This window comes from Chenopodium album, chromosome 9, assembly GCF_948465745.1.
Source record: "Chenopodium album chromosome 9, dcCheAlbu1.1, whole genome shotgun sequence".
NCBI lineage: Eukaryota > Viridiplantae > Streptophyta > Magnoliopsida > Caryophyllales > Amaranthaceae > Chenopodium > Chenopodium album.
This window is the reverse complement of record NC_137842.1, coordinates 24,246,014-24,256,523: the sequence shown is the minus strand read 5'-3', so window position 1 is coordinate 24,256,523 and position 10,510 is coordinate 24,246,014. Positions and strand designations below refer to the sequence as shown.

Here is a 10,510-nt window from a genome sequence, read left to right as displayed (position 1 = left end):
TACAGCTTTGACAAAGTAACTCCCATAATAGCTTGACACATTTGCATGGCCACCCACATATAAGAGTAAGGTTTTGTTCTTTTGAGTTTATGAGCGGAATAGAGCACATCAGATTGCAAAAGAGTAGAGCATGTGATAGTAGAGTATGTAGAGCATATATCAGATTTTAGTAGAGTAGAGCAAGAGCAGACCATAAATAGTTCAAAATAACAGGGCCTAAGTTACTATATCTAAATCAACTTCCCGTATTTAAAATATATTTTTTCTTATATTATATAATTAAAATCTTTCTAATATAATATATATCCCGTGCATTTTGCACGGGTACACTCTAGTTAAAATAATTAAACATTTTCTGTTACCATTTAATACTTTCCACAATTCTCAAATTTTCAACTCTACACACAATTGGTAAATGCTATCCTTAGGCAGACACATCTCACAAGACTGTCAAGCTGACTACACAACTCAACAAAGGGAGAAACGTAAGGAAATCCCCTAGTCATAAACACATGTAAATGAGTTGCAAGTTGTAACCTTAGTCACAAGGTGAGTTCTTCGCCTTCGACACACCAAGCTTGATTAGCTACATTGATCTTACGATCTATTATAAGAATGTATAATGCTCAGTATTGCCATATTTGAATGCTAACATTAATTATTCAATGCTTTCTGAATGATCTGAGAAGTTTCATAATTAAGCAACAGCAACCGTCAAGTTTCACTTAACTCATTGATAGTCCTCAAAGGGCTCAAACAAAGCAATTACACTAACATACCCCTGATTTAAATTGCATCTGATTGCACTAAACAATATGGAAATTCAATATAGCCAGAAGATTAGGGGTTTCCAAATGTAGTCTCAGTCAAAGTGTAGGTTTAGTCCATTTTACAAATAACCCACGAACACTAATACAACTACTATCAATTATCCTGACTCGCTTGACATCCCATTTACTGCATCTGCTTTTTTATGCCCTATTGTCTCTTCAACTTCCCCAAACTGGAAGTCGGGCATCATTGCTTCCTCTCGTAATATATAAGATTAAAATGCCCTTCCACACTAAATTACTAATAGGGTCGGAATCTTCTAGTCCTATCATTTCCACTTCCATTACCCCTTCCCTGGGGCCCACCTGACCCATTGGTCCGGTCATTCCTACGGGGCCGCACTGGTGCAGCCATCTGCATTCCCGGCTGCTGCCTGCAGGTTATTTAACAGATTAGAGATGAAAATGAGCAGCCGATATGCAGTTTTGGACTTTTATAAAAATCTCAATAATAATATCAACTTACAAGACGTAGCCAATTCGGCCATCAGGTAAAACCATAGGCACCATTTGCATGCCAGCTGGCATCGGCCCCCTCCCATATATCATTGGCTGTAATTATGTTCAAATTCACAAGATAAGAGAATGTAATTTTAGTAGAGAAAATGAAGTAAAGTACTTAAAATACCTGTTGGTATCCACCAGCAACACCATATCCAGCCCCCACTGAACCATATGGATTTCCAGCAAAACCATAAGCTTGTGGAGGAAGATAGTTTGAACCAGCAGTGAAGGAAGCTGCTGCTTCAGACTTCTTATCTGTCTGTGGCTTGGCCATAGTAACTTCTAACGCCTGACCTGTAATAAACAAAACAATCATATTAGAGTCTGTTAATAAAACAGTAAAAAAAACTAATGAAAAATTGGTTGTATAAAAAGCAGCACAAGGTAGTACAAAATTTTTTCGATAGAAGTTCTATCAAAGGCTTCAAAGCGAAAGAGATGTCAAAAATTCAGATATAAACAATAATGAACTGATTAACAATAGGGCTTGTAGATGTATTTTTCCCATAATAAGAAAAATTAGCAAAGAAAAGCAAATTTTCTTTGCTGTCTTGATAGTCAAAATGGTGAAGTATGTCAGATGTAGAGTGTAAAAAATGCCAAGTAGAGAAATTAGGTGTCACTTGGATACAATCTACAAAATATCCACTATGTATCTGAGCCTTCCATCCCTTCTCATGATTAATCCCACCCAAATAAAAACTGGCAATAGAAAACTCAAGCATCTATTTCATTTATAATAAATTCAGAAATCGAAAGTGAAGACTAAACCATTACCATCTATCTCATACTTTTCTGTGTCTTTGACAGCCTTTAGAGCACTAGACCTTTCACCAAAATGGATAAACCCAAAACTCCCTTTGCCTTGTCCCCCTTTAGCAGGAGGCAACACAACCTTCGTGACTTCTCCATGGCGCTGAAAAATTTCTTTCAGTTGTTCAGGGGTTGCACTCTCTGGAATATTTTTTACATAGAGTGCCTTGACCTGAAAATTCAAAAACAACGTCAACCTGACTTCTTAATATTGTACTAGTGGCTCAATAAAGATTTAACTTTCAATCTTATATACCCAAACAAACAAATCTGTCAATGTTTGATTGGGCAATTGCAATAAGACATTGCCTAAACAAACAAATGAATTGCCCAATCAAACAAATGAAGCCAATACTATTTATTAATAGCAGGATTTTGGAAACAGGGATTTCCCTGCTTGTCCATAACAAGACTCTCCTACAAACTAGATCTAAATTGAAGGGAGAGGGGGGGGGGGGGGGGAATAATGAACATTCATTAATGAATGCGTACTAAATGGTTTATGTTATTTTGCAGTAAATCTCAAGGAAGAACCAACCAGATCAACTGCATCACAATGTCATCATAGGACAGCGAAATGCCAGAACACAAATAATATCATACAAAGTTGACGTCTTGTATACTCAGTATCATATTGCGAACACGTTTTCATCAGAATTATGTGGAGGCAAATCGATTTTAATCTGATTCAAAAACTAAACTACATCTCACTGTCATCACTGAATAGTCCCAAAATAAACAACTTGCAAGTTGCAACATATGGAAGATGAAAAATTCCGTAAAGAACGATACAATCTCTATCAATGTCAGAAGTCAGCACAACTTTTTAACAAGCACAACATAGATACACTTTTCCGAAAGGGTTATTTGAGGCAATCTCTATCAATGTCAGAAGTCACCATTTGATAACTTTTTATTAAGCACAACATAGATGCACTTTTCCAAAAGGGTTACTTGAGTTTCCCTATTAAAACCGTCTTTCTATGAATTCCAAGGCCAATGTATAGTTCCTCTTAGCAACTCTTTTAATTTCTTTACTCATCAAAGTCAAAACAAATACATTTATTATGTCTTTTTCAAGCAAAAAGAAAAAATAAAATATTTCTACAGTATATGACCATTGTAATGTTCAGTAAAATTTGTCAAACAAACCTTTTAAAGGTCAGATTTTGTGAGAGAACAGCCTTTTAAAAAAAAATCTCTAAATTTGGGCAAGATAAAACCTTTACCGCTGTTCAGGACATTGACTGGGGGATACATGTCACATGACCTTTTTCCTTTTCCCTCGCTTTTCTTCTTGACTTGCTTCCAAATCATCCCACTCCTCTCTTTCTCTCTCCATTTGCAATACTCTTCATCGCTCTTGATTAAATTTGAATATCAAGTGTTTCCCAATATAGTTCAACAAGTAAATGCCTAATTCCCTCTCTAAATACTTGTAATTTTTTGGATTTAATTTTGAATTTTAGAATTAGGGTTTTCCTCAATTTCCCTAACTTCACATCTTCACCCCTCTTGAATGGAAGTGAAGAGGACGAGCATAAGAAAATGGGCAGTCAGCTTGCTAAATCTGACGGATGAATGGTGTATTATCTACAATTGTGTTGCCAATGGTGAAAATGAGTGGGTATGGAGATAGAAAGAACTTAAATGAGGTTTGAAGGAAATTTGGGCACCTTGGTGAAACAAAGGTGTTATAGGAGGTGACTTTTAAGGGAAGTACCAAGAAAGGGGAGGGAAGAGGTAAGTTAAAACGATATATAACAAAAAGAAGCAGTGCAAGATCTGCATGCCCAATCTTCAGAAAACGTCGGTCAATGGCCAAGATATAGGTTAAGGCGCATTTAGTTTAAGATTTGAATTCGCAAGAAAGAATTTGAAAGGTTGTTGCTAGGAAAAAAAAAGAAAAAGTTTGAAAGGTTGTTTCTAGAAAGAAAGAGAAAAAAAAAAAAAAACTTTTGAAAGGCCTCTTCTGACAAAGTTCCCAAAATTTAAAGCTTAGTCTAAAAATTAAAAGCAGCCAACAACCAAATTTTAATAGCCTCGTAACCCTTAAAGTTCAGTGTTTCTTTGTTACAAGTACAAAATCATAATTTGTAGCAAGAACATATGCAATCAAAAAGCTTAAAAGCAATTAAGCAGTGCACCTTACAATACAACACCATATGATAAATACTCTCTACAATGGAAAAGACATAAAAATTTTGAAATTGAAAACCCTTGATTCATGCCCACAATATTTAGTCTAAAGTTTGCATGAGCAACATAGGTCTATGGGAACTATAACTTGGCATGCTTAATGAGACTTTAAGGTAGCTTTCTGTAATATATTAGCATCTTACCTAAAAAATATATATATAAATATATATTTATAAATAATAATAATAATAATAATATATATATATATATATATATATATAGCTTTAAAAGTCAATACATTACTACAATAAGCCCAATGAGTATCATATTGCTTGCAATTTGAATGTAAATGAGCATACTATATAACAAATTTTAAAGATAATTCCAATTTGTATATTTTCTTGGAGCATGTATGAGAAACAAAAAAAGGTCAACTACACATGGTTTTGGCAAAGTCCATTCAACTAACATAAAATAATCCTGCTTTGTTTCTAATTTTTTTCTCTCCATTCATTGGGTTCTTAGGATTGGGTCATTAGCTAAAGTTCATGCTTCAAATTAACATAGAAGGCTATTATTAAAGTTGTTGACGTAGAAATTAATATTGACTACCTGGGAAGCAGCAGCAGAGTCAGGAGCACTCTTTGGATCAGCCCAGGTGACAGTTGGGGTGTTCCCTTCCAGCTTAAAACTTCCGCTAGACATTTTCTGTCTAGCATAATCAGCACAGGCATTGTTGTAATACTCAATAAAGGCAAAGCCACGGTTACGGCCAGGATTTAAACCATCCTGTCATGGGCAGAGTAAACACTGTTAAGAGAAACAGAAACAGACCATACTACTTTACAATCACATATTCACATAGACTCATAATGTACTATAGTCCACCTGCTTAAGGTCAATTATCTCTGCCCCTGGACCAACTTCATGTATCATTTGTTTGAACTGATCCTCTGACCAACTTTTAGGGATGTTACCAATAAATAACCTGTGCTTTGCATCAGACAATGAACACCTGACCGTTTTTCCCTGCAGTGATGAAGCAATGACATGAAAATTAGCAATCTCATAAGCCAAACTCAAATGAAAGCATGAAAGGAGGGAAAGTAAAGAAGTTCAACCAAGAAAAGATATGAAATTACCTTAAATTCTTTGTTCTTCAACTCTTCTATTGCCTTCTGGGCATCTTCCTTTGTTTTGAATGCTACAAAGGCATATCCCTTAAATTCACCAGTATCCTTATTTTTTATTAATTTTACCTGCAACAAGTCACCCAAAAGTATGAATTTATGGAACAAGAGGGAAAAAAAAAGTGGGGGTAGGAGATAAGGGTTGAAATATATGCTTCCTCCGTTTTTTTATACTTGCAGCAATTCGACTTTTACGCTACTCATATGTTTCCCTTTGACTAGCTTTGATGATTAATAATTAAGTGGGTTCTTGTTAGATTTATCTCAATTTATACTATTTTACTATCATATGTTTATAATTTTACATATTGGTAATTAAAGATATTAACAATTGAAAAATAATTCGGCAAGCATGAAAAGAAAAGTGTTGCATGTATTAAAAAAAAAAAAAAGCAGGAATATATATAATATATATGGAAATATAGTGCTGACCTCAAAAATTTCACCAAAAGGCTCACAAAGATCTCTTAAATCTTCCTCTGTAACATCCTTGGGAAGCCCACCAATGAAAACCTCAGCTCCATAAGGAGGAAGAGAAAGAAGCTCAGCGTGCTTCTCTTTGTCCTCTTCACTGATTGAAGATGGATATTTCTCCTCATCTTCCCCATGTTTATCACCAATGGGACTTTGATCAGGTTCCAATGATTGCTCTTTTCCACTACCATCAGTTCTTAATTCCTCATCCTGCTCCTCAGCCTTATCATCACCAATTCCTTCCTCTGCCTCATCCTCAATGCCATCGACAACATCTTCATCCGTTTCTTCCATGTAATTATCGTCATCAAGGTCCACACGCTCATCGATCTCGGAACCCTCAGCCATGACTGGTATATGTAAATCTTTTCTGAGAATAAGCAGATCCTCAATCAACTGAGAACTTTCAGGGAAACCCATGAGGACGCATACAAGCCATCTTTTTTTTTAATAAATAATGGAATACAGCGTGAAAGGGGAAGCAAAGATAAATGTAGACAAAAGAGGGTCTTTTTTTGCACTGGATTGATTGTGTTTGATTTTAATGTGTGATTTGGGTTCACCTGATAAGCAGGATTGTCAAATTACAAAGCTGGAAAGCCATGTTAAGACATTAAATCAAAGGCAGCACCCAAGTATTTTTCAGGATTGTTTGTGTTTGATTTTAATGTGATGTCAAGTGGTATCTAAGAACTAGAATATGGCATTTTGAATTGTGTGTGTAGCTACATAGGATTTTGAATGTGTTGGATTGAAATATTTCAAAAGAACACTTCCCCCTTTCACTGAAATACCAGGATTCAGGAGGTTTCGCCATTAATAACACCTCCCACATGGATTCTGCTTTATAGTCACCTGCACCTCCATGGTCATATTTACGTAACTTCAAATTCAGGATCATATCAGCTCTGCCCATGTACAATGAAAATGAAACCCTGCTATTGTTTTAGGATTGCAGGAAACCGAAGAAATGAAACCCTGCTATTGTTTTAGGATTGCAGGAAACCGACGAACTAGACAAGGGATACCTATACCTACGCCATCTCATTAAAACCCCAGCTAATATACCACATTAACCAAATTATGGTAACACTAATAAAGATGTTTTCCAACTCCGCCAGTGGGTTTCCCGCTGCCAGTCCCAAGCCTGGATAAAGGAGGAGGGTTACGGTAGGCCAGTGACAGCCAGTATAAAACTTCGTCACATCCCATGACATGAGCCAAACAGATATTTTCGTGGGGGCGTTCCCTACTCAGCGACGCGCTGCACTTCCTAGACCCGGGTGTAGTGATAAGTATGCAAGGGTTGCTAGGTCGTCGCCCAGAAGCGACGCGCCACATTGCCCGAGTGTGGTGTCAAATGAGCAAGGGCGTGCCATTGGGGCGTTCCCTACTGAGCGACGCGCTGCACTTCCCAGACCCGGGTGCAGTGATAAGTATGTAAGGGTTGCTAGGTCGTCGCCCAGAAGCGACGCGCCATATTGCCCAATTGTGGTGTCAAATAATCAAGGACTTGGAGTTGGGATCAGGAGGGAGCGTGGGAGAAAAGAATTTAGTTTGCGGATTGGTTCTTGGAATGTGGGGTCTCTTACGGGAAAATCAGCAGAATTGGTAGAAGTAATGAAAAGACGACGCGTGAACATCATGTGCCTCCAAGAGACAAGATGGACAGGAGAAGGAGCTCGAGGCTTGGTTTTGGGGTATAAGGTATGGTATGTTGGGCAAGAAACGAGCCACAGAACAAGGAATGGTGGAGCTAGGAACGGAGTTGGTGTGGTTCTCGATGAGAGGTTGGCAAAAGAGGTGATCGAGGTCTATCGGAAGAACGATAGGTTGATAAGGCTGAAGTTGCTATGTGGCAAGGAGATTGTGAATGTTATCAGTGCTTATGCTCCCCAAGTGGGTTTAGATGCAGAAGAGAAACGACAATTTTGGGAGGACCTAGACGAGGTGGTGCAGGGTGTCCACCACTCAGAGAAGTTATATATTGGAGGGGATCTAAATGGGCACGTTGGGGCGAGCCGAGATGGCTATGAGAGTGTCCATGGAGGCTTTGGGTATGGGCAGAGGGACGCCGGTGGTGAAGCTATTATGGATTTTGCCCAATCATATGATTTAATTTTGGCTAATACTTGGTTTAAGAAGAGGGATTCACACTTGATAACTTTTCGGAATGGAGCAAATGCAACTCAAATAGACTTCCTGCTCACAAGGAGCATAGATAGACAAAGTTGCATAAACTGTAAGGTTATCCCAGGGGAGAGTGTGGTCACCCAACACCGGCTATTGGTAATGACTATTCGTCTGAAAGAGAAGGCGAAGAAAAAAGTTAGACAAGAAGAACCAAGGATAAGATGGTGGACCCTAAGGGATGCAAAAGCTAAGGTTTTTACAGAAAAGGTAATTGAAGAAGCGGATTGGGATGGAGAGGTGGATCCGGACATGACCTGGTTACGAATGAAGAACTGTTTCCTAAGAGTGGCCAAAGAGGTCTTAGGGGAAGTAAGGGGAAGAACTTCGGTACAGAGAGATACTTCGTGGTGGAATGAAGAGGTGAAAGCAGTAATTAAGCAAAAAAGGGAATGCTATCAAGCCTTAGGAAAATGTAGGAGTGATGAAACCTTTGCAGCGTATAAGGAGGCTAAGAGTAAGGCAAAGGCAGCTGTTCGCCAAGCAAAAGAAAAGGCATATCAGGAGGTTTATGAAAAGCTTGATTCCAAGGAGGGAGAAAGGATCATTTATAAGATGGCAAAGAGAAGACAAGAGGCAAGGAAGGATATTGGCATGGTGAAGTGTGTCAAAGATAAGAACCAAATGGTCCTAGTGCAAGAGGAGGGCATCAAGGACAGGTGGAAGGGGTACTTTGATGAATTATTTAATGGAAGTAATGGAGTTGTGATAGGAGATACCTCTATGAGTGATGAAGAAATCAACATGGAGTATGTGCGAAGGATTAGGAGAGTAGAGGTGGAGATTGCACTGAGGAAGATGAAACCTAAGAAGGCGGTTGGCCCTGATGGGGTACCGATAGAGGTGTGGAGGTGTTTGGGTAAGATTGGTATTGATTGGTTAACAAACCTTTTCAACAAGATATGGACGGCTACAAGGATCCCACAAGATTGGAGGAAGAGCACCTTGGTCCCGGTTTATAAAAACAAAGGAGACGCTCAAGATTGTTCTAACTATCGAGGAATTAAGCTTATGAGCCATACTATGAAGTTGTGGGAAAGGGTGATTGAACAAAGGTTGAGGGCATGCACAAGCATTTCAGATAACCAATTTGGTTTTATGCCTGGGAGATCTACTATGGAGGCAATCCATTTGATAAGACAAATGATGGAGTTTTATAGGGTAAAGAAGAAAGATCTTCATATGGTCTTTATTGATTTAGAGAAGGCATATGACAAGGTGCCAAGAGAGATACTTTGGTGGGCAATGTTGAAGAAAGGTATCCCACGAAGGTATGTAGACCTAGTTAAGGATATGTATCGGGATGTGTCAACAAATGTGAGGACATGCGGAGGGTTGACAAAAGATTTCCCTATTACAATCGGATTGCATCAAGGGTCTGCATTAAGCCCTTTTCTTTTTGCAACGGTTCTAGACGAATTAACTAGACCAATTCAAGATGAGGTTCCATGGTGTATGCTGTTCGCAGATGATATCGTTTTGGTGGATGAGACTAAGGATGGGGTTAATGTCAAGTTGGAGCAATGGAGGCAAAGGTTGGAATCTAGAGGGTTTAAGCTAAGTCGGAGTAAGACTGAATATTTGGTATGTCGTTTTGGCACTCAGAAGGGGACAAGCAATGAAGTGGTGAGTTTGGATGGAAAGGATTTGACCATGAGTGAATGTTTTAAGTACCTAGGGTCGATCATCCAGAAGAATGGTGACATTGATCAAGACGTGACCCACAGGATTAAGTCAGGGTGGCTTAAATGGAGAGCGGCCACGGGAGTGCTATGCGACCGCAGCATTCCCTTAAAGTTGAAGGGAAAATTCTACAGGACTGCCATAAGACCAGTGTTGCTCTATGGTACAGAATGTTGGGCTTCTAAGAAAGAGCATATTAAAAAGATGGAGGTTACGGAAATGCGCATGTTAAGGTGGATGTGTGGAAACACTTTAAGAGATAGAATCAGAAATGAGGTTATTCGCAAGAAAGTAGGTGTGGCGGGCATTGTAGATAAATTAAGGGAAAATCGTCTGCGTTGGTTTGGACATGTAAGACGGAGACCCGAGGGTGCACCGGTGCGAAGAGTGGAAGAGTGGGACCATGGAGGGGTTAAACGAGGAAGAGGGAGACCAAAGATGACTTGGTTGGAAGGAGTGAGGAAGGATATGAAGTGCATGGATTTACGTGAGGATGAAGTTTTGGATCGTAAGGGATGGAGGAGAAAGATTTATGTTGATGACTACACGGAATAATCAAATTTGGTTCATGTTAGCCGACCCCACTTTTGGGATTAAGGCTTTGATTGATTGATTGATTGATTGATAATAAAGATGTTTTCCATCTAATTTTAGTTTATGTGTTAAAAAGATGCAAATATATTCCTC

At 38.7% G+C, this 10,510-nt stretch overlaps 1 pseudogene across 1 annotated transcript; it reads right to left on the bottom strand.

Annotated features, from left to right (window-relative positions):
• Positions 1 to 782: 782 nt before the first annotated feature.
• LOC145558477 (heterogeneous nuclear ribonucleoprotein Q-like) lies at positions 783 to 6,404 on the bottom strand (annotated as a pseudogene). The gene is made up of 8 exons (XR_014092494.1): positions 5,909 to 6,404; positions 5,429 to 5,545; positions 5,175 to 5,315; positions 4,899 to 5,075; positions 2,112 to 2,319; positions 1,459 to 1,628; positions 1,297 to 1,382; positions 783 to 1,204 (listed from the first exon to the last, which is right to left on the bottom strand). The product of XR_014092494.1 is annotated as a heterogeneous nuclear ribonucleoprotein Q-like (transcript).
• Between the last annotated feature and the right edge of the window lie 4,106 nt (positions 6,405 to 10,510).